The 19,796-nt window shown below is 37.6% G+C and overlaps 1 long non-coding RNA gene across 1 annotated transcript; it reads right to left on the reverse strand.

The window, feature by feature from the left end:
* Window positions 1-665: 665 nt before the first annotated feature.
* Window positions 666-19,769, reverse strand: LOC129049159 (uncharacterized). The gene is made up of 3 exons (XR_008511989.1): window positions 19,320-19,769; window positions 4,054-4,221; window positions 666-916 (listed from the first exon to the last, which is right to left on the reverse strand). It is a non-coding gene; the product is annotated as an uncharacterized LOC129049159 (long non-coding RNA).
* Between the last annotated feature and the right edge of the window lie 27 nt (window positions 19,770-19,796).

Below are 19,796 nucleotides of genomic sequence, written 5' to 3' on the forward strand. Positions count from 1 at the left end.
GATGGTAATTGTATTACAGAATACAAAATATTCTTTCTTCTAGTACCCTTTTGATTTACTTATCAAAGAAACTTAATAACACAGACTTTGCTGTAAAGCAAAAGGCAAATTCTGCATGAAACTGTTTAAAAATTGATCAGACCAAATAGACAGGACAAAATTCTATGTAATCCAGCCCTGAAAGGTGCTTGACTAGTAATGTTGAGTGAACCAAAGAGTGCTTCCAGACTCTTAAAAAAAAATCTAATGTGACCACCAAATTTAGAACCAGAACAACATGTTTCTATTTTACATGATATTATTTAATGTTTTTAATGTAAACATGTTACACTGTTGATTATTTATCACATAAATAGTCAATAATTCCAGGTAAACAAATAGCAATATATATCTTTTAGTTATGATATCCTAATAATGGAATATATTTTGTGATTTTTAGTGGTAAAATAATTTTATAAATTATAAATAGTACCTCCTAGATTCAGTGACTGTCTACAATTGAGAAAGACCTAGAACTTGCCTATTCTTGGAATCTACACTTGGGTTCATTTCTCTTTAAAATGATGCACATTTCTTTATTAATCAAAGTTGTATAAAACCACCTATCACACTTCTGGTCGGCATTGAATTCATATTACATCAACTCAAAGCTAGAAAACATAACATTTCAGTTTGCTCGTGCAGTTTTATTAAGGATGGACGTACAATTGCTACGTGATATCTTTTTGAAATGTTGAAAATAGTTCAATGAGCTCCATAACTACTTTAAGAGCCCTCAAGGACCCAGAGATCTCCAGGTTGGGAGCTACTTCCTTAGCTAAGGGTTGACATGGATTCTCAGATGGCACTAGTGTTGTGATACTTGTACCTTGCCCAATAGTAGCGGCTGTTTGATACCTCATCTTCTCAAAGTGACCTAAAAAAGGTAATTTAATAACTATTATTCAGTTTCTTAGTCAATGGCAAAAAACAAGAGAGAGTGATAAGAGGGAGGTTGAGTATTTATTTCCAAGGTTCCTCCCTTGCTGTGTCACCACCACAGGCTGGCTGCACCTTCTGGCTGAAGGTGACAGCTCCTATCAGGCAACCCTCTCCATATACTTCTTTGTTTCCTGGCTCAAGTAACTGCTCCCTTCCTTAAATACATTTTTTTTTTTTAAAGACAGAGTCTCACTCTGTTGCCCAGGCTGGAGTACAATGGTGCAATCTCGCCACACTGCAACCTCCACCTCCTGGGTTCAAGTGATTCTACTGCCTCAGCCTCCCAAGTAGCTGGGATTACAGGCGCCTGCCACCACACCTGGCTAATTTTTGTATTTTTAATAGAGATGGGGTTTCACCATGTTGGCCAGGCTGGTCTTGAACTCCTGACCTCAAATGATCCACCCACCTTGGCCTCCCAAAGTGCTGGGATTACAGGGGTGAGCCACCACACCCAGCCCTTAAATAATTTTTTAAACCTAGCCTTTTAAGATGTCCATTTGGTTGTTTATAATATTCTATCAGGGACAATGCTGCAATAAATAACTTTGTCTATATGCCACTTTTCCCCCTTGATTAAGGCTCAAAAGATTGTTGTGGTGTGTATTAGTCAGGGTTCTCTAGAGGCACAGAACTAATGGATTATATATATATATACACATATCTGTGACAGAACTAATGGACTATATATATAAATATATATATATATTTATAGATAAAGGGGAGTTTATTGAGTATTAACTCACACAGTCACAAGGTCCCACAATAGGCCATCTGCAGGCTGAGGGGCAAGGAGAGCCAGTCCAAGTTCCAAAACTGAAGAACATGTACTCTGATGTTTGAGGGCAGGAAGCAAGCAGCATGGGAGAAAGATGTAGGCTGGGAGGCTAGGCCAGTCTCTCTTTTCACATTTTTCTGTCTGTGTATATTCTGGCTTTGCTGGCAGCTGATTAGACTGTGCCCACCCAGATTAAGGGTGAGTCTGCCTTGCCCAGTCCACTGACTCAAATGTTAATCTCCTTTGGCAAAACCCTCACAGACACACCCAGGGTCAATACTTTGTATCCTTCAATCCAATCAAGTTAACACTCAGTATTAACCATCACGCGGTGTCAAAGGGAGTAAATTGGAAAGACAGAAAGTGAGATGTCAGGGAATAGAATGATGAAATAAGATAACTAAGTTATTGATAATGACACAATCTAGAGCATGACCATAGGGTGAGTGACTGAGGTATGGTGGAGAACAAGGTTATTTGAGCAAAGAAGTTAAAAAAAACTGACAAACTATGGCGTTGGAAGGATCACCTACCTTAGTTGTTGAAATCACTAAGAATTAAGACTAAAGAGAGAGATTATCAGATTGGAGCTAATAGCATTGAGAAACGAAAAAGACTGACCCAGGTGTCAATAGATGACAGCAAAAATGAACATTTTTGGGTGAGTTAATTTGATAACATGCAATTTAACTTGGGAGAATTTTAGGGAGGCAAGTGAGAAAAGTCTGAAAGTGGCAATGAGGAGCAAAGAGGTGGCCTTCCCCAAATGTAGGCCCAGATATATAAGGACAGTGGAAGAAAAAAAGCAGCCACTATGTAAGATGGCTTCAGGGGAAGCATATCCTCAGGAGAGAGCTGGTTTTTCAGAGCAAGAGGGTGAATGAAATGTTCAGAGAAGAGGCTAAGGATATAGGGGATTTGGCTGGTGATGGATGAATTCCCAGAGAGCACAAAGGAAAGACATCATTCGTTAATGATACAATGTTCACAAGCAGTCTTTTTACTGGCCTTGTGCCCATTGTCTTTTGTTACCTAAAATTCATCTTTAGTAGTTTTCCTAAGAAGGTCTAATAGAAACAATGCTAGCTGAATTTTTGCATATTTTAAACTCTTTGTAGTTTTTATACTTGAAAGACAGTTTGGCTAGACATAAAGACTTTGTGTCCACTTTTTCTACTTGAGTATCTTGTATACCTTGCTCTAATGTCTTCTTGGAACAGATGTTCTTGTATAGAGATTTAAGGACAGCCTGGCACTTCCCTTTACAAGTGGTTTATCTGCAACCTCTACAAAGGATTTGATTGATTATCTGTAAACTCTCCAAAGGATTATTTCCTTTTCATTGTAGTCAGTAATTATGTCAGGTAAAATGTCCCTGGCATATACTACATCCTTTCAATAAACAGGTGTACTTTTTTTTTTTTTTTTGAGAAAAGTTTTCTTCAATCATATCTTTAAGTATTTGTTTGTTCCATTATTTTGGATCTTTTCCTTGGGGGCACTAGTCATAAGTTTTTTTAAAAAAACCTCCTTTTCCTCTTTTCCGTATATATTATTTTGTGTCTAATCCTTTCTATTTTTCATTTCATTTTGCTTTTTTTTCATTTCTTTTCTCTATATTTCTTATTATCTTACCTTATGTTTCTTTTCTTTCTCACGTCCCTTCTAATTTTATCTTTATTTCTGTGATGGTTTTGTTTTTTCTACTACTTCTTTTCTGAATTCTTCCGTTGCATTTTATCACCTCCTATCTCTCTAAATCTTCCTCAAATTCCTGTATTTATGTTTTATAATTGTATTTTTATTGAGGTTATGGTCTCATTCTTTTCTCTAATTCAGGGAAAGTTATTTCTAAAAATTTCATCTGCCAAAGCTACCATTTCACTTGTAAAGCATTCTTCATCTGTTAGATTTTGCTCCTTTTTCTAAAATTTTTTAATTGTTTCTTTGTATTGGTGATATGCTACTTCCTTTCCCTTTCCTATTTATTATCATTGAATCAACTGGGTATTCCTGGACCAACCATTTGCAAGAGTTCTGGTATGTATGGGAGCAAGGTTAGGAAAAAGCTGTTTTTGACTAACTGCAGACTCACTTCTCTGCTGCCACATGAACAGACTGCTTCCTGTGAATATGGCTTATCTGTGTGATTCTTTGTGTAGTCTCACTTGCACTGTCTTTTTGAATCAAACTGGGTACAGGGGACTTTTGTTGCCAGCATGGTTTGCCCCAGTTCCCACATCCACTTTTGTAAACAAGGATAATGTTTCTGTAACTCAGGATATGTCTCTCACCTTCAGGAGTTATACTTTTGCTTGCAATGTCTAGCTGAGCCTTCTTGCAGCTGAGATTGGTCTCTGTGTTTTTCCTATTTTTTCCTATACAATTTCTGCTCAACCTCAGCTGATTTTGTCAACTCTTATACATGTTTTAGAACCTGGGCAGTATATTTGTGTTGTACTCTGCAAAAGAAAAAAAAATGGACTTGCTGATTTTGGAAGGTGGGGTTTGTGTTTTTATCCTTTTATATCCAGAATGATTTTCAAAGATAGAAAAGAGAAAATACGAATATACCCACTCATGTTCATGCCAGAAGTCTTCTCTAACTCTTTAGAATAGTAATGTTCACATTTTAGGAATAATTAGGAATCTGTAAGCATGTAGGCTGAATTCTCTCCTAATCAACTCTGTTAATAAAAATGCACATATAGCCTACCAAAACTAGGTATGACTCATATCTCTTGGCTAGATGTTACTCAAAGCCTAATAATTGGGCTGGGAGTGGTGGCTCAGGTCTGTAATCCTAGCACTTTGGGAGGCTGAGGTGGGCAGATCACCTGAGGTCAGGAGTTTGAGACCAGCCTATTCCAACATGGTGAAACCCGGTCTCTATTAAAAATACAAAATATTGGCTGGGCCTGGTGGCAGGTGTCTGTAATCCCAGCTACTCAGGAGGCTGAGGCATGAGAATTGCTTGAACCTAGGGGGCAGAGGTTGCAGTGAGCTGAGATTGCACTACTGCACTCCAGCCTGGGTGACAGAGCAAGACTCCATCTCAAAAAAAAAAAAAAAAAAAAAAGCCTCATAATTGCAATATGCTGGAAGTTTCAGGACCCCAAGAGACAGACCAATTAGGAGTATGTGCTGTTCATTTACTTCTTATAAAATATCAGGCTAAGCAATATTCAGGTATTTCTAACACTGTTTCCAACTCTTTGCCTCAAGGTCAGGTTCTACAATTACCTGAATCATCTGGGCCCTAAGTTGGCATTGCTAGCATTGAATTGGGGACAGATGCCCATTTCTTGTGGCCAAAAGTGCCTGCTTGTCTGGCAAGAATAATTTCACACAGGGATGATGTCAGAGTATTTTTGGTCCTGAAAGATACTTACCTGATTCAGAAACTTGTTAATTAATTTTGATTATGTCAATGATAATCCAGTTATATATGTGACTAAACAATTCTTGAACCGTCTAGACTGTATTCAAGTAGTATATAGTAGAATTTCTACTCCAAATTTTTGTGTCTGATAGTATGATTGCCATTAGTCTGGATTTCAGTAGTTTCATGGAAGAATAAAATTTAGGATAATTTTGTGATTCATATACCGCTACTCAAATTCTAATTAAATTTTGTCTTTTTTGATAGCATGTTTCCCTTTCAGGTCTGTGAAATTAAATTCCTCTTGCAATCAAGCTGCACAGATAGGGGAGACACTTGGTAATTCAAACACATCTTGGGGTTTGCACACCAAAAGCAGCTGCAGAAACTTAAAGCGTGATTCATGTTCATCAGAATATGTCTTCTAAAATTTGGATTTATTTCTACCAAAATAGTACAGCAACTCCTCAAAATCTGTAATTCCATTAAGCTCAAGGCAGTTGACCTGAGCTCAACTCATATGCCTCGTTTATGCCTGAGATTTTTACTTTCTGAAACAAAAGCCCTTCCTTTCCCCTGTGGTTTCAAGTTCAGTATATTCAGATGTTTCATCAGAACAAGAAAGCACAATCTCTTGGGCCCCTGAATGTTGAATAAGTTGGGCCAGTGAGAGCTCTTTAATTCCCCAAAGTTCTTGACCTCAAAACATCTCTTTAACAAGTACCCATAACCTACACTTCTGACTGCATTAAAATAAACCCAGACTGCATATGCTGTTTTGTCTTTGCCCAAACTGATGACAGTTAGGAGTACAGGCATGAAGAATGTTGACAACCATGATAATTTCTATTCTTAGACCAGGAAAAGCTTTCTTGCAAAGCTCAAATCAAAAACACACCCAATGAATGATGCAAGGAGCATGAGACCACTTTAATGCTTAAATTAGTATTAAAGCATTTCTCCCCTCTTTCACTGTAGGTACCCCACATACAATAAACATCCATGTTTAGACCAAACTTCTCAAATTCCTTTCTGAGATAGTCTTTGCAAAGTTTCTGTGTTCTACCTAACCAGGATCAGTTAGATCATGTACTGGATACTGCTGCTTTGGAGCATTCCATTCCATATATTTTGCACATGGGATGTACATCTTAAATTTAAAATAAAATATATTTTTACATTGTTATTTAAGTAAGTGTGTGTCATCATGGTTTTCAAACTTTTTTTTTCCAAGCTGGAAGTTCAATATGCAAATGAAACAAAAGAGAAGCCAGCTGTAGTTAAAAGGAGTTGAGAGAAAAGACAAATATATAGACAGAAAGCAGATCAGAGGTTGCCTGGAACTGGGGGTAAGAGTAAAATTATTGCAAATGGACATGAAGGATCTTTTGGGGATAATGGAAAGTTCTTAAACTGGAATGTAGTGTGGTTGCACAACTCTATACATTTACTAACAATTATTGATTCATATACTCATAATGAGTGAATTTTATGGTATGTAAATTATACCCTAATAAAGTTAATAAAGAAACTAAATAAAAAATAATGCAGGATGGCAAGAAGTTGTTGGAGGTATAGATGAAACAGATTGGTACTTCACTGATAATTGTTAAAATTGGAAATGAGTGTGTACAATCTTATTTCACTCTTTTTCTTCATTTGTACTCATTTAAATTAAAAAAAAAAGGGCTGAATTTAAAAAATAAAAAATAATCAAGGGGGCTGAGAATAAAGGAGCATTTCCCTTGTCCATTAGAGACAAAATTTTTAGGCCTATCTGAAGCACCTTTAGATACTTAATCAATGTTTGTGACTAGTCTATGGTACATGAAAAGAAAATGTATTATTCTCGCTCACATATTTATATGAACTTATAAATACATAAATGTACATATGGAATCTAGCTTGCTAATTATGTTATTTAGGTCTTCTATATCCTTACTTAATTTTTGTCCACTTGATCTGTTCTGGATGAGATAAACTAACTAGTCATGTTTTCTGTGGACTTCTCTTTGAATTTGATGTAGTTTTACTTTATAAACTTCAATTCTATGTTATTTGGTACATTGATATTCATAAGTGTGAAATCTTAATTTTGCATCTCATGTTTTTTTTAATTTTATTATTATTATACTTTAAGTTTTAGGGTACATGTGCACAACGTGCAGGTTTGTTACAAATGTATACATGTGCCATGTTGGTGTGCTGCACCCATTAACTCGTCACTTAGCATTAGGTATATCTCCTAATGCTATCCCTCCCCGCTTCCCCCACCCCACAACAGTCCCTGGTATGTGATGTTCCCCTTCCTGTGTCCATGTGTTTTCATTGTTCAATTCCCACTTATAAGTGAGAACATGCGGTGTTTGGTTTTTTGTCCTTGCGATAGTTTGCTGAGAATGATGGTTTCCAGCTTCATCCATGTCCCTACAAAGGACATGAACTCATCATTTTTTATGGCTGCATAGTATTCCATGGTGTATATGTGCCACATTTTCTTAATCCAGTCTATCATCGTCGGACATTTGGGTTGGTTCCAAGTCTTTGCTATTGTGAATAGTGCCGCAATAAACATACGTGTGCATGTGTCTTTATAGCAGCATGATTTATAATCCTTTGGGTATATACCCAGTATTGGGATGGCTGGGTCAAATGGTATTTCTAGTTCTAGATCCCTGAGGAATTGCCACACTGACTTCCACAAGGGTTGAACCAGTTTACAGTCCCACCAACAGTGTAAAAGTGTTCCTATTTCTCTACATTCTCTCCAGCACCTGTTGTTTCCTGACTTTTTAAAGACTGCCATTCTAACTGGTGTGAGATGGTATCTCATTGTGGTTTTGATTTGCATTTCTCTGATGGCCAGTGATGATGAGCATTTTTTCAAGTGTTTTTTGGCTGCATAAATGTCTTCTTTTGAGAAGTGTCTGTTCATATCCTTCGCCCACTTTTTGATGGGGTTTTTTCTTGTAAATTTGTTTGAGTTCATTGTAGATTCTGGATATTAGCCCTTTGTCAGATGGGTAGATTGCAAAAATTTTCTCCCATTCTGTAGGTTGCCTGTTCACTCTGATGGTAGTTTCTTTTGCTGTGCAGAAGCTCTTTAGTTTAGTTATATCCCATTGTCAATTTTGGCTTTTGTTGCCATTGCTTTTGGTGTTTTAGACATGAAGTCCTTGCCCATGCCTATGTCCTGAATGGTATTGCCTAGGTTTTCTTCTAGGGTTTTTATGGTTTTAGGTCTAACATTGAAGTCTTTAATCCATCTTGAATTAATTTTTGTATAAGGTGTAAGGAAGGGATCCAGTTTCAGCTTTCTACATATGGCTAGCCAGTTTTCCCAGCACCATTTATTAAATTTCCCTATTGCTTGTTTTTGTCAGGTTTGTCAAAGATCAGATAGTTGTAGATATGCAGCATTATTTCTGAGGGCTCTGTTCTGTTCCATTGGTCTGTATCTCTGTTTTGGTACAAGTACCATGCTGTTTTGGTTACTGTAGCCTTGTAGTATAGTTTGAAGTCAGGTAGTGTGATGCCTCCAGCTTTGTTCTTTTGGCTTAGGATTGACTTGGCAATGTGGGCTCTTTTTTGGTTCCATATGAACTTTAATGTAGTTTTTTCCAATTCTGTGAAGAAAGTCATTGGTAGCTTGATGGGGATGGCATTGAATCTGTAAATTACCTTGGGCAGTATGGCCATTTTCACGATATTGATTCTTCCTACCCATGAGCATGGAATGTTCTTCCATTTGTTTGTACCCTCTTTTATTTCATTGAGCAGTGGTTTGTAGTTCTCCTTGAAGAGGTCCTTCACATCCCTTGTAAGCTGGATTCCTAGGTATTTTATTCCCTTTGAAGCAATTGTGAATGGGAATTCACTCATGATTTGGCTCTCTGTTTGTCTGTTATTGCTGTATAAGAATGCTTGTGATTTTTGCACATTGATTTTGTATCCTGAGACTTTGCTGAAGTTGCTTATCAGCTTAAGGAGATTTTGGGCTGAGACGATGGGGTTTTCTAGATATACAATCATGTCATCTGCAAACAGGGACAATTTGACTTCCTCTTTTCCCAATTGAATGCCCTTTATTTCCTTCTCCTGCCTGATTGCCCTGGCCAGAACTTCCAACACTATGTTGAATAGGAGTGGTGAGAGAGGGCATCCCTGTCTTGTGCCAGTTTTCAAAGGGAATGCTTCCAGTTTTTGTCCATTCAGTATGATATTGGCTGTGGGTTTGTCATAGATAGCTCTTATTATTTTGAGATACGTCCCATCAATACCTAATTTATTGAGAGTTTTTAGCATGAAGGGTTGTTGAATTTGCATCTCATGTTTTTATAAAGTGCCTATCTTTGTCTCATTTAATACTTTTTCCTTGAATTTAACTTTGAGATAAAATTTTGATCTTGGTTTTAATTTGCTTGGTATGCCTTCACCTATCTTTTTATTTTCCACCCTTCTAAATCATTTTGTTTTCACTGTGTCTTATGTATACAGCACAAGGCTGAGATGTGCCCTGATATCCCAGTTGAGAAAATTAATTGAAAATTTTCAGTGCTTATTGAAAAGAAAGTCATGTCATGTTTTATCTTACTTTACCTATCTTTTGTTTTTTTGTTAGGCTTTGTTTGTAGTGCTCATTTATTTTTCACCATATGGCCTGTATATATATTCTTTGTGTATGTATGTTTTTTGAACTTGAAAGGTTTGCATTTTTGTTCCAGTGGTCATCTTAATAACTTTGAAACTATTTTTAATAATTATTGAAAGCGTTGAACAGTGTATTTCCTGTTCCTCACCTCTTCACCCCCTAGTTATATTATTTTTGTAGTGTTTACCTTATTTCTTTTCTCTTTCAGCTTTTGTTGGTTATTTCATTGTGATATTGTCAAGACTTACAACAGTTACTCTCTGTTCTATGACCATAATTCTTAACGTTATTTTAGACTTACTTCTGTAGATAAATGGATTTAATGATTGCTACCAGTCTCCTCCCACTGCCCATATGTCTAAATTCATCTATTTGGTGGTTGAAATTCATTCTCTAGGAATATCCTATAAAAAAGGGCAATATGAAAACCGTATTGCTTGCATGTTCAAAAGTGTTCATTATATTTTTATTTGAATAAGTTTCTCTGGTATGAAATCCTTGGATATGAAATCTTTAGAATTATATTTTAATTTTTTCCCCCTTATAGATGTCTTGATCATTTTGCTCTGGATGCACGAAAGATTCTTTTATTATCTTTGAAATCCAGTAGCTATGCTAGACTAGGTTTTGGTTTGATTATTCTTGTCATTTTTTTATTTAGGGTATGGTATACTCTTTCAATCTATAAATTTAGGTCTTTTATTTCTGGAAAGTGTCTCAAAATATTTATCTGCTTTTTTTTCCTGTTCCAACTTCTAGATTCTTTTGTTAGATTATGTACACAGTGGATTTCTTTTGTTTCTTTCCATTTACATAATTTTCTCTCTAATCCTTTTTTTTTTCATTCTCATTTCATTTAACTTGCTTTTCTCAATCTGGTGTTTTTGATTCTTAAAACATTTTTTATTTTGCTTTTTTTTTTTCCCCTTGACAAGTGTTTATTCCAAGTTTGTGTTTTGTCTTCATTTTTTAAATAGTTATTTTTTTCCTCTCCCTTTTTCAATTCATATTTAAGTTCCTTTTGTGGTTCTGCTGCTTTTAAGAAAATTTTCAAGTGAAGGGACTTAAGAAAGATGAGTTAGTCATACTTATTAGTTCATGCCACATTATCATAATTGATTCATGGAAGGCTAGTTTTATTTATTTATGGTTTCCTTTTTATTCCTATTCCCATCCTCCCCTGGATAAGCAATCATACAAATGCATTAAATATGTATCTTGTTTGCATATATTTTTGTAAAATGTGTACAGTTTTTATATATGCACTTTTAAAATTAAAAAAATATATTTTAGAGAGAATCTTACTATGTTGCCCAAGCTAGCCTTGAACTCCTGGGCTCAAGAGATCCCCTGCCTCAGCCTCCCAAGTAGCTGGGACTACAGGCCTGCACCACCGTGCCTGGATGACTGATTACTTTTTGATTGATTGCTCATGTTTGGAGGAGAGGTTTTCCAAGAAATGCTACTTGCAGAAGGTTTGTGCTGAGAGGCCTGGACCATGTTTCAGCCTAATAGGAATTATGCTTATGACACAGAGGTTGTGTAGATGAGTTCCTTTAGCTTCTACTTTTAACTAAGAGAAATTGGCAATCACAGGGCTGCTCACATCACAGTCTATATATTTTTTCCATTTTGCCTCATGAACACAATGCTTCCTGCATATGTGGTATGTCTGAATGATTCTTCTTCCAATGGTGCCCTATCACCTTCTCTTTTATAATAAACCAGGTTGAGGGAAGACACTACTGCCTGTCCACATACTTGATTCCTTTATTTCAAATGAAAGATTGTTGGTTTTGTCTCTAAGGTAAGTCACTTTCTTTTGTGAAGTGTGCTTTGTTGATGTTGATGATGTCTTCTGCAGTCTGTAGGCATTTACATCTTTTATCAAAGTATTTCTGCCTTTCACTGTATTTCACATATATTGTAGTTCAGGGTTTCAGGTATCTACTGTTTTCAATGAAAATGAATTTTGTATTATTGTCATTATCCTTGTTACTGAACAATTTCTGAGAGTGGAAGAATAGAGGATGCTATCTTTACTCTCTGGATACATTTTTTAAATCACTGTTTTATGTATATATTATGTTAACCCAGCTAGATTGTAGTTTGGAGAATTTTCTGCTTTACTTTGTACCATGCATTCTTTACTGTTGATTCCTAAAGTTAAGTGTCATAAAAATTGCTTCTAATGTTTGTTGAAAAATTTCAGATAGGGTCAAATTCTTAAAGCTTCTGATTCATAAAGCCTGAGTTAAATAAGCATCTCAGGTGATACTGATGCTAGTGGTTCACCAGCTGGATATTGTACGTAGTAGCCACTCAATAATTAACTGAATGACTTACAAGGGCATGGGTATTTATGTGAGAACGCTTGGTACAGGAAACAGAGTAGATATTGTTTTTATAAATAAGACTGGCTGAGGGTACACAGTAAATACATACAATTTTATCTGTCACTTTAAAAAATAAAAAAACACTGGCTGAGATAAAATATGCAGCAATAGAGGAGGTACTGAGTCACCGCTATTTTCCTTGGAGAATAAAGAAACTTTTTTTTTCTATCTCGGAAATATTCTGTCATCTGTTTAATTGAATATTACCTAGCCCACTAATGACACACAATAAATAACTGATGAATGACAGCATCAAAATTGGGCAAACACTGAGAGACAAGACTCCCCCAAAGTAACTCAAGAAATACAAATTATCTATGTGTTTATGTGAATAATTAGGAAAATACTAACTTAAGGTTAATTTAAACAAAAGATGAATTGTTCATTAATTTGTGGATGTGTTAGATACATCAAAGTGTAACTTCTTCCCTGTTTCTACCCGTACTTTTTTCATTTTAATTTTTATTATTTTTAAATTTTTTTTTTTTTTGCAGCAGACTGCTAGTTCTTTCTTCCTGGGTAGATGACTGCTGACGTCGAGACCACATTTTTTGTCTTCCCTTATAGCCATGTTTGGCTATGTGATAAAGTTCTCATGAAGTAATGAGTCCTGCTTTATTTTTCTTCATAGCACATATTATTACTTGACATTATGTTATATATTTATGTCTGTATTGACTGTCTTTTCCATTAGAATGTACAAGCTATTAAAGCAGGGACATTATTTTATTCTCTGTCACTTTCCAAGTAGCTGAAAAGTATCTGGCATGTAAAGGACACTCAAAAAGTAAAGGAATTCATGCATAATTATTGCAAAAATATAGAGATTAGGTATTACAGGATATGTGGACCCCAGTATTTCTATAATGAGGATGTAGTAAGCCTAATGAAGCATAGTTTATCTTGATTTGGGTTACCAGTTGAACTTGAATGACCACCCTCTGTGTGCATACTTAGCATTCATATTTGCAAAGGGAGGGGGACTGACTGGGTTGATTTCTCTCGAGAGAGTGGAGGATCCCTACTGGGGAGAGCTTCATGCCACTTCAAAAGTTTGACCTTTCTCATCTTCAATCTAGCCACACAGGGTTGCTTTTGGCTCAGGTATCTATCCGTGTCCAGTTATTAGTGGTTAACACAGCATGGTTGGTTTCACTTAATGTACAATGGCATGAGTCACGGCAACACTGTGCAGAAGACCGTCTATCCTCACAAGAATGTGGTGAACATTGCTGCCACTCCCATGCTTTCAAAATAAATATTGTCTTTTCAAAATAGTTGCTTCATGGGAAGTTGTCTGTATTTGTGTTATATGTATCTCAAATGTACTCAACAAAATTTTTTAGACGTCCTGTTTTGAAGTTCAGGATGATACAATGGAAATATATAGACTAGTATTGCAAAGACCTGGGTTCAAGACTCAGCTTTGGGACATTTTAGCTCTGTGACCTTGGATAAATCACTTCCTCTTTGGGAGTCTCAGCTTTCTCATTTGTGAAAGTACATGTTGAGGGGAGATGACTTAAAGGTCTCTTCTAACTCCAATAATCTATGACTCTAATTATTTTCAGAGTTTTCATGGCATTATTATGAACATTCCCAATCATACAGAACACCTTTTCTTTCTTTTCTTTTTCTCCTCCCTCCCTCCCTCCTTCTTTTTCCTTCCTTCCTTCTTTTTCTTTCTTTCTTTCTCTTTCTTTCTTTTTTGAGACAGAGTCTCGTTCTGTTGCCCAGGCTGGAATGCAGTGGCCTAATCTTGGCTCACTGCAACTTCCACCTCCCGGGTTCAAGCGATTCTCCTGCCTCAGCCTCCCTAGTAGCTGGGATTACAGGCACCCAACACCACGCCCAGCTAATTTTTATATTTTTAGTAGAGATGGGGTTTCACCATCTCTTGGACAGGCTGGTCTTGAACTCCAGACCTCAGGTGATCTGCCCAACTCAGCCTCCCAAAGTGCTGGGATTACAGATGTAAGCCACTATGCCCAGCCCCAAACATCCTCCTTTGAATGTAGATTTGATTTTTTGGAACAGATAAAATTGATCAGAGCTAAGTCTGGTTAATACTATGTATGGCAAAGGTAGATGATACTATCTTTAAAACTTGGAATTCTCATTGATTCCTTTCTCACCTTTATTTCTGTATATTCAGTTGCTAGTGGCAGAAAACCCAACATAATCTGGCATAAGCGAAGAGAAAATTACTGGTTCATGTAACTAAAAAGTCCAGGGTCTCTGGCTTCAGTCACAGGTTGATCCAGGAAGTAAAATGATGTCATTAGGACTCACACTTGGTTTTCTTCTCTCTCAGATCTGCCTTCTCCATGTTAGTTCCATTTTTAGGCATATTCTCCAATGGGGGCAAGATTGTTGCCAGCAGCTTACATTTGATTTTCTCAGCAATCCACATAGATTCATTTTTCCCAACATTAACCAAAAACTCCCAGAACTGACTTTTATTGGCTCTGCTTGAGTCATTTGCTTATCAATGAATCCATCACAGAGACTAGGATTCTCTGATTGGTCAAGCCTGGGTCACATATTCACCCCTGGAGCTGGGGGAATTCAGTTCCACTGGAATCATATGGACTAAATATGGTGGAAAGATGCTTCTCCAAGTAACATCAATGTGCTGATCTCAAAAAGGTATAATGGACGCTGAGTAAGCTCTGTGTGTGAGTGTGTGTGTGTGTGCATGACAGAGGTGTGAGACATCTAATCACTTGTTGCATTAGACAACATCCTTTGAAATGTTTCCTCTTCTCTGTTTTGATGAAGTATACGTACTATCTCATTGTAGCTTCCTATCTAATTTCCTTGCCTGTAGTCATTCTCTCCTCAAATATACTCTAGGCATTGCCAACACAAGTCTTCCTAAAGCATTGTTTTGATCATTTTACTCTCCAGCTCAAAAATTTCAGAAACCTTCTTCTATCAAATTCTATATTCTTCAGCCTGGCATTTATGATCTTTCCACAATCTGGCTCCTGCATATCTTTCCAGGCTTATCTATCCACCTGCACTTGTTCCATGAGCCAACTAAGCTGCATTGCTTACCATCTCTGAACACACTGCATGTTTTCCTAACACCGCCTTTGTTCTATTTGTATGTTCTACCCCATCACCATTTCTATCATCCTAAGTCTCATGCCAGGTGATGAAGTAGAGACTGCTAGTTCTCTTTAATATATGTTCTCCCCTTCTTCATTAGTGTTAGAACCATTGATTTTTAGCTGGGCACATGGCTACCCAATAGAGACTACACTTGACCAAGAGAGTATAGTGTAGTGATGTATACAACTTCTGTAAGTGGCCTAGAATAGAGGCGTGTGTTCCTTTCTGCCCCTACCTCCTTTATGCTTGCTGGAAAAAGGATATAAGGAGCTTGAACAGCCATGACGGATCATAAGGTAGAAGCTGCATTTCAGGATGGTAAAGCCACATGATGGAAGGAGCCCGTGGATCTGCTGATTAGAGAGTCACCTACACTGATGTGAGAGTAATACATTTTATTCTCTTTAAGCTACTGTTACTTTGAGCTTTTTAACTGCTACAGAAATCAATCCCTGTATGAAAATATATAGGATAATTTTCTGGTGGCAGTAATAGGAATCATTCAAAGCTATGTAAAGCAAAAAAGGGAGAATTATTTTAAGGACAGAAGGATTTCTCACAGAACCTATGGGAAGGGATGAAGGAAGCCTCAGTAATAGAGCGATAGCTGGAGTTAAAAAGTAAGGGGAGGCCAGGAAGCCCTCTCATTGTGTCTCATCTCCCCTTCTCTTCCTTCTTACTGAAAATTATTTACATAGTTGGCACAGAGAAGCTACAAATAAATATTTGTTTGATGGATGGCAATTTGTGTGTGTGATAAACTGGATCTAAAGTCAATTCTCAAAACGTTTTGTTATATATATGTAGCTTGTTAAAGTGATTCTTTTGAAGGGGGGAATCATACTTTTTAGAGTCTAAGCTCTCTCTTAAACCCTTTCTCTCAGCTTTCCAATTTTACCCAGTCACTTCTTCCAGCATCAGAAAGGGGGCCTGAAATACAGGACTGTCCATAATTAATATAATGACAGACACTTTTGAGATTACTCTGCTTTTTTACAGGAGTTGCAAAAGCCAGTTTTTATGAGAACACAAGCACTGGCACTCACTAATTATTTTGGCAGACAAGGAAATGATAGATTAATTACTTTTGGTACATTTTTCCCATAACTGTCTTTTTTTTCCATTTCATTTTTGCATTGTTATTATTTACCAGTCTGGGTTCTCACTTATACCTAGTTTTTGCCCTTCAGGGTTTCTTATATTCTTGCCAACCCTTTGATATGTTTGATAAGATGTTTTATATATATTTATATACATTGCTTTTGGTTTGAGAATCAGCCAGAGACTCTAGTCTGCCATACTACTGGACACAAAAGTTCAATATGTTTTCACTTCATTCGTTTATAAGATATTAACCTGCATTCCAAACACCAGGGTCCTAACTCTGGTGGCCTAAGCTCCCCATCCACAAAAATGAAGAATAACTACCTTTCCACCTGCATCAAATTGTTTTTTGTACAAGACTCATGTAATCATTAACATGAAGTCAGTTTGCAACTGGAAAATACCATGAAAATACACATTTTCTTAACTCTGAAAACAAAACAAAGGCAAACAAGTAATAAAAGTTATAACTAAGGGTAACAACCTTAGAATGGTTTGTTCAATTTACAGTGTCTATATATTTGCACTCATCTGCTTTTTTTCTGGCCCAAGGTATAAATAAGAAAGTCTTAAGATTAAAAAAAGCAATATTATTTTATACATTATATTTGACACTAATTGTATAATTTACATTTTTAAAAAATAAAGAGAAAAAAATAAAGAGAAAAAGGCAATCTTGAGCACACTATAAAATCTTTCACTTTTTTTTTTTTTTTTTGAGATGGAGTCTCACTCTTGTCACCCAGGCTGGAGTGCAATGGCACGATCAGCTCACTGCAACTTCTGCCTCCCGAGTTCAAGTGATTCAAGGTTCAAGTGATTCTCCTGCCTCAGCCTCCCGAGTAGCTGGGATTACAGGTGCCAGCCACCATACCTGGCTAATTTTTTATATTTTTGGTAGAAATGGGGTTTCACCATGTTGGCCAGACTAGTCTTGAACTCCTGACCTCAGGTGATCTGCCCACCTCAGCCTCCCAAAGTGCTGTGATTACAGGTGTGAGCCACCGCGTGCGGCCTTTTGTTTTGTTCTTTTGAGACAGGGTGTCACTCTGTCGCCCAGGCTGGAGTGCAGTGGCGTGATCTCGGCTCACTGCAGCCTCCGCCTCCCAGGTTCAAGTGATTCTCCCACCTCAGCCTTCCAAGTAGCTGGGACTACAGGTGTGCGCCACCATGCATAGCTAATTTTCGGTTTTTTTTTTTTTTTTTGGTAGAGATGGGGATTCACCACGTTGGCCAGGCTGGTCTTGAACTCCTTACCGCAAGGATCTGCCCACCTTGGCTTCCCAAAGTGCTGGGATTACAGGCATGAGCCACCGTGCCCACCCAAATCTTTAACATTTTTAAATTTTGTGAAATAGCTTTCCTTTTTATATATGGGTAAGCTATCAAACTTAAGATGCTCACAGCCCTTTACATACTTTGTAGGCTGAGATTCTGAGTGTCTAACATTCTGTAATGTATCTTGGTCTCTGTGCTGCAAGAACACTGAAGTATTATTATAGGTAACAATCTATATCACTCTTCTCAAACAGCGCTAACAGGTTAAGTATTCAAGAGGAACATCTTTCAGTATATTTCAAAAAGCCTCATGGATGGTAGGTGATTTGTAAATGGACCAACACAGGACTCAGGCATGTGGTTACTGCTTACTATTTCCTATAGATCATGATGTCTTAGGTCTTATGTAGAATATATCATAGGACTTGTCCTCTAAACATTCACATACCAAGACTGCACTCTGCATGCATGCCATTCACTCATTCTGCATTTACTGAGTCAGTCCTACTGCATGTCAGACTTTGTGCCTGTTCTCAAGAAGCTCACAGTCTAGGAAAATGGAGAAATACAGCTACAATTATAACTCTATGTGATAAGTGTTACAAAGAGACACGGTGTTATGGAAGCCCTGGTAGGGGCACTTAGCCCATACTGGAGTGGCTGGGATAGGGCTGAGTGGCCAACAATAGGGAAGGGTTCACAGTGGAATTGATGTCTAGGCTGAATAATGAATAACAAAGGATTAGCAAGGCAAGGAAAAGGTAGGAGATCAAGACATAAAAAGAAACAGCATATGGAAATACAGGGTGGTATGTGAGTACGCAACACTGGGGAGCCTAAGTGGTTTGCTGTATATTTAATTTATTCATTTCACGTAGCTACTATTGACATACTTGTCTCCCTATATATGTTTGAGTCTGTGGATGGTGGGGACTTTGTAATGGTTTCTCTGTCCCTGTGTCTAACAGGAGGCACACAGATGGAGAGCAATAAAATGTTTGATGAATAAATGACCAGCTATGAGGTGTAAGGGAGAATAGTTAGGAGTCCATTAATGAGAAAGGTCATTTCTAGTGGCAATGAATATCAGATAAGATAGATTTAAGAATTATTTAGAAATTAGGATGAATAAGACTTGGTGATATATTGGTGATGGGGTATAAAATAAGAAAAACTGACTTTCTAGGTTTCTGGATTACAGATGCATGATAATAGTTATAACGGTACAATAACAACAGCTAATATTCATTAGGCATTCTGCGTCATGAAGTACGCAAAGTGTTTACATGAATTAAGCCATTTAAACTTTTAAAGACTCAGTGAGGCAGGTTCTGTATACTCATTCACTGATGAGAAAACTGGAGCTATAGAGATTCATTTGCCTAAGGTCACTCAGCTAGCAGGTTGCAGGCTCAAACCCAATAATTCTGACTCCAACAACCATACACATAGTCTACTTTTCTTTACTGCCTCTAATAGATGAGAGTAATACCCAGAATGATGGTCCTATTCAATATGTGTATCACATAAATGCACGTTTCTCTTTTGCTAAACATAGAGACACATACTATGACTGCCACTTTTTTTATTATTTTTTGATTTTTGGGATCTTGGCTCTTGTATTTTTCCTACCTGGAAGACCTAAAGTGGGGTAGAAGTTTGATAAAACAGTTGGCACAAAAGATGAAAGAAGACAGGTACAGACATGACATTCTCGAACGCTCTGGAAGTTGCTGGAATGATGGGATCTGGGTTCTACAGGATTCCTCCCCTCCCATCCCCCGCCACACACACACACGTCGTAAGGTGTATAAGGCCGCGGAGTCTCAGGTTGGTTCTAGGAGTCCTCAACCCACGGAAAAGGTTCCTCTTCTCCCTCCTGGAGAGCCCAACATGCCTGAAGTCAACCTGAGGCCCCCTCTCCGGCCCCGCGAAACAGAGCGCAGCTCCGGCTCGCGCTGGTTCCCAGGGAAACCGCCCGCGGAGGAACCTGGGGCCAGGGCCGTGACACCTGCGACGAGCCCAGCCTGGCGCCAGGGGGCGCGGAAGCGCGTCCGTCCCCAGGCCCCACGCCGGGCTCACCCCGCCCCTGCCGGCCACACCCCCTAC

Source organism: Pongo abelii, chromosome 10, assembly GCF_028885655.2.
Source record: "Pongo abelii isolate AG06213 chromosome 10, NHGRI_mPonAbe1-v2.0_pri, whole genome shotgun sequence".
Lineage (NCBI taxonomy): Eukaryota > Metazoa > Chordata > Mammalia > Primates > Hominidae > Pongo > Pongo abelii.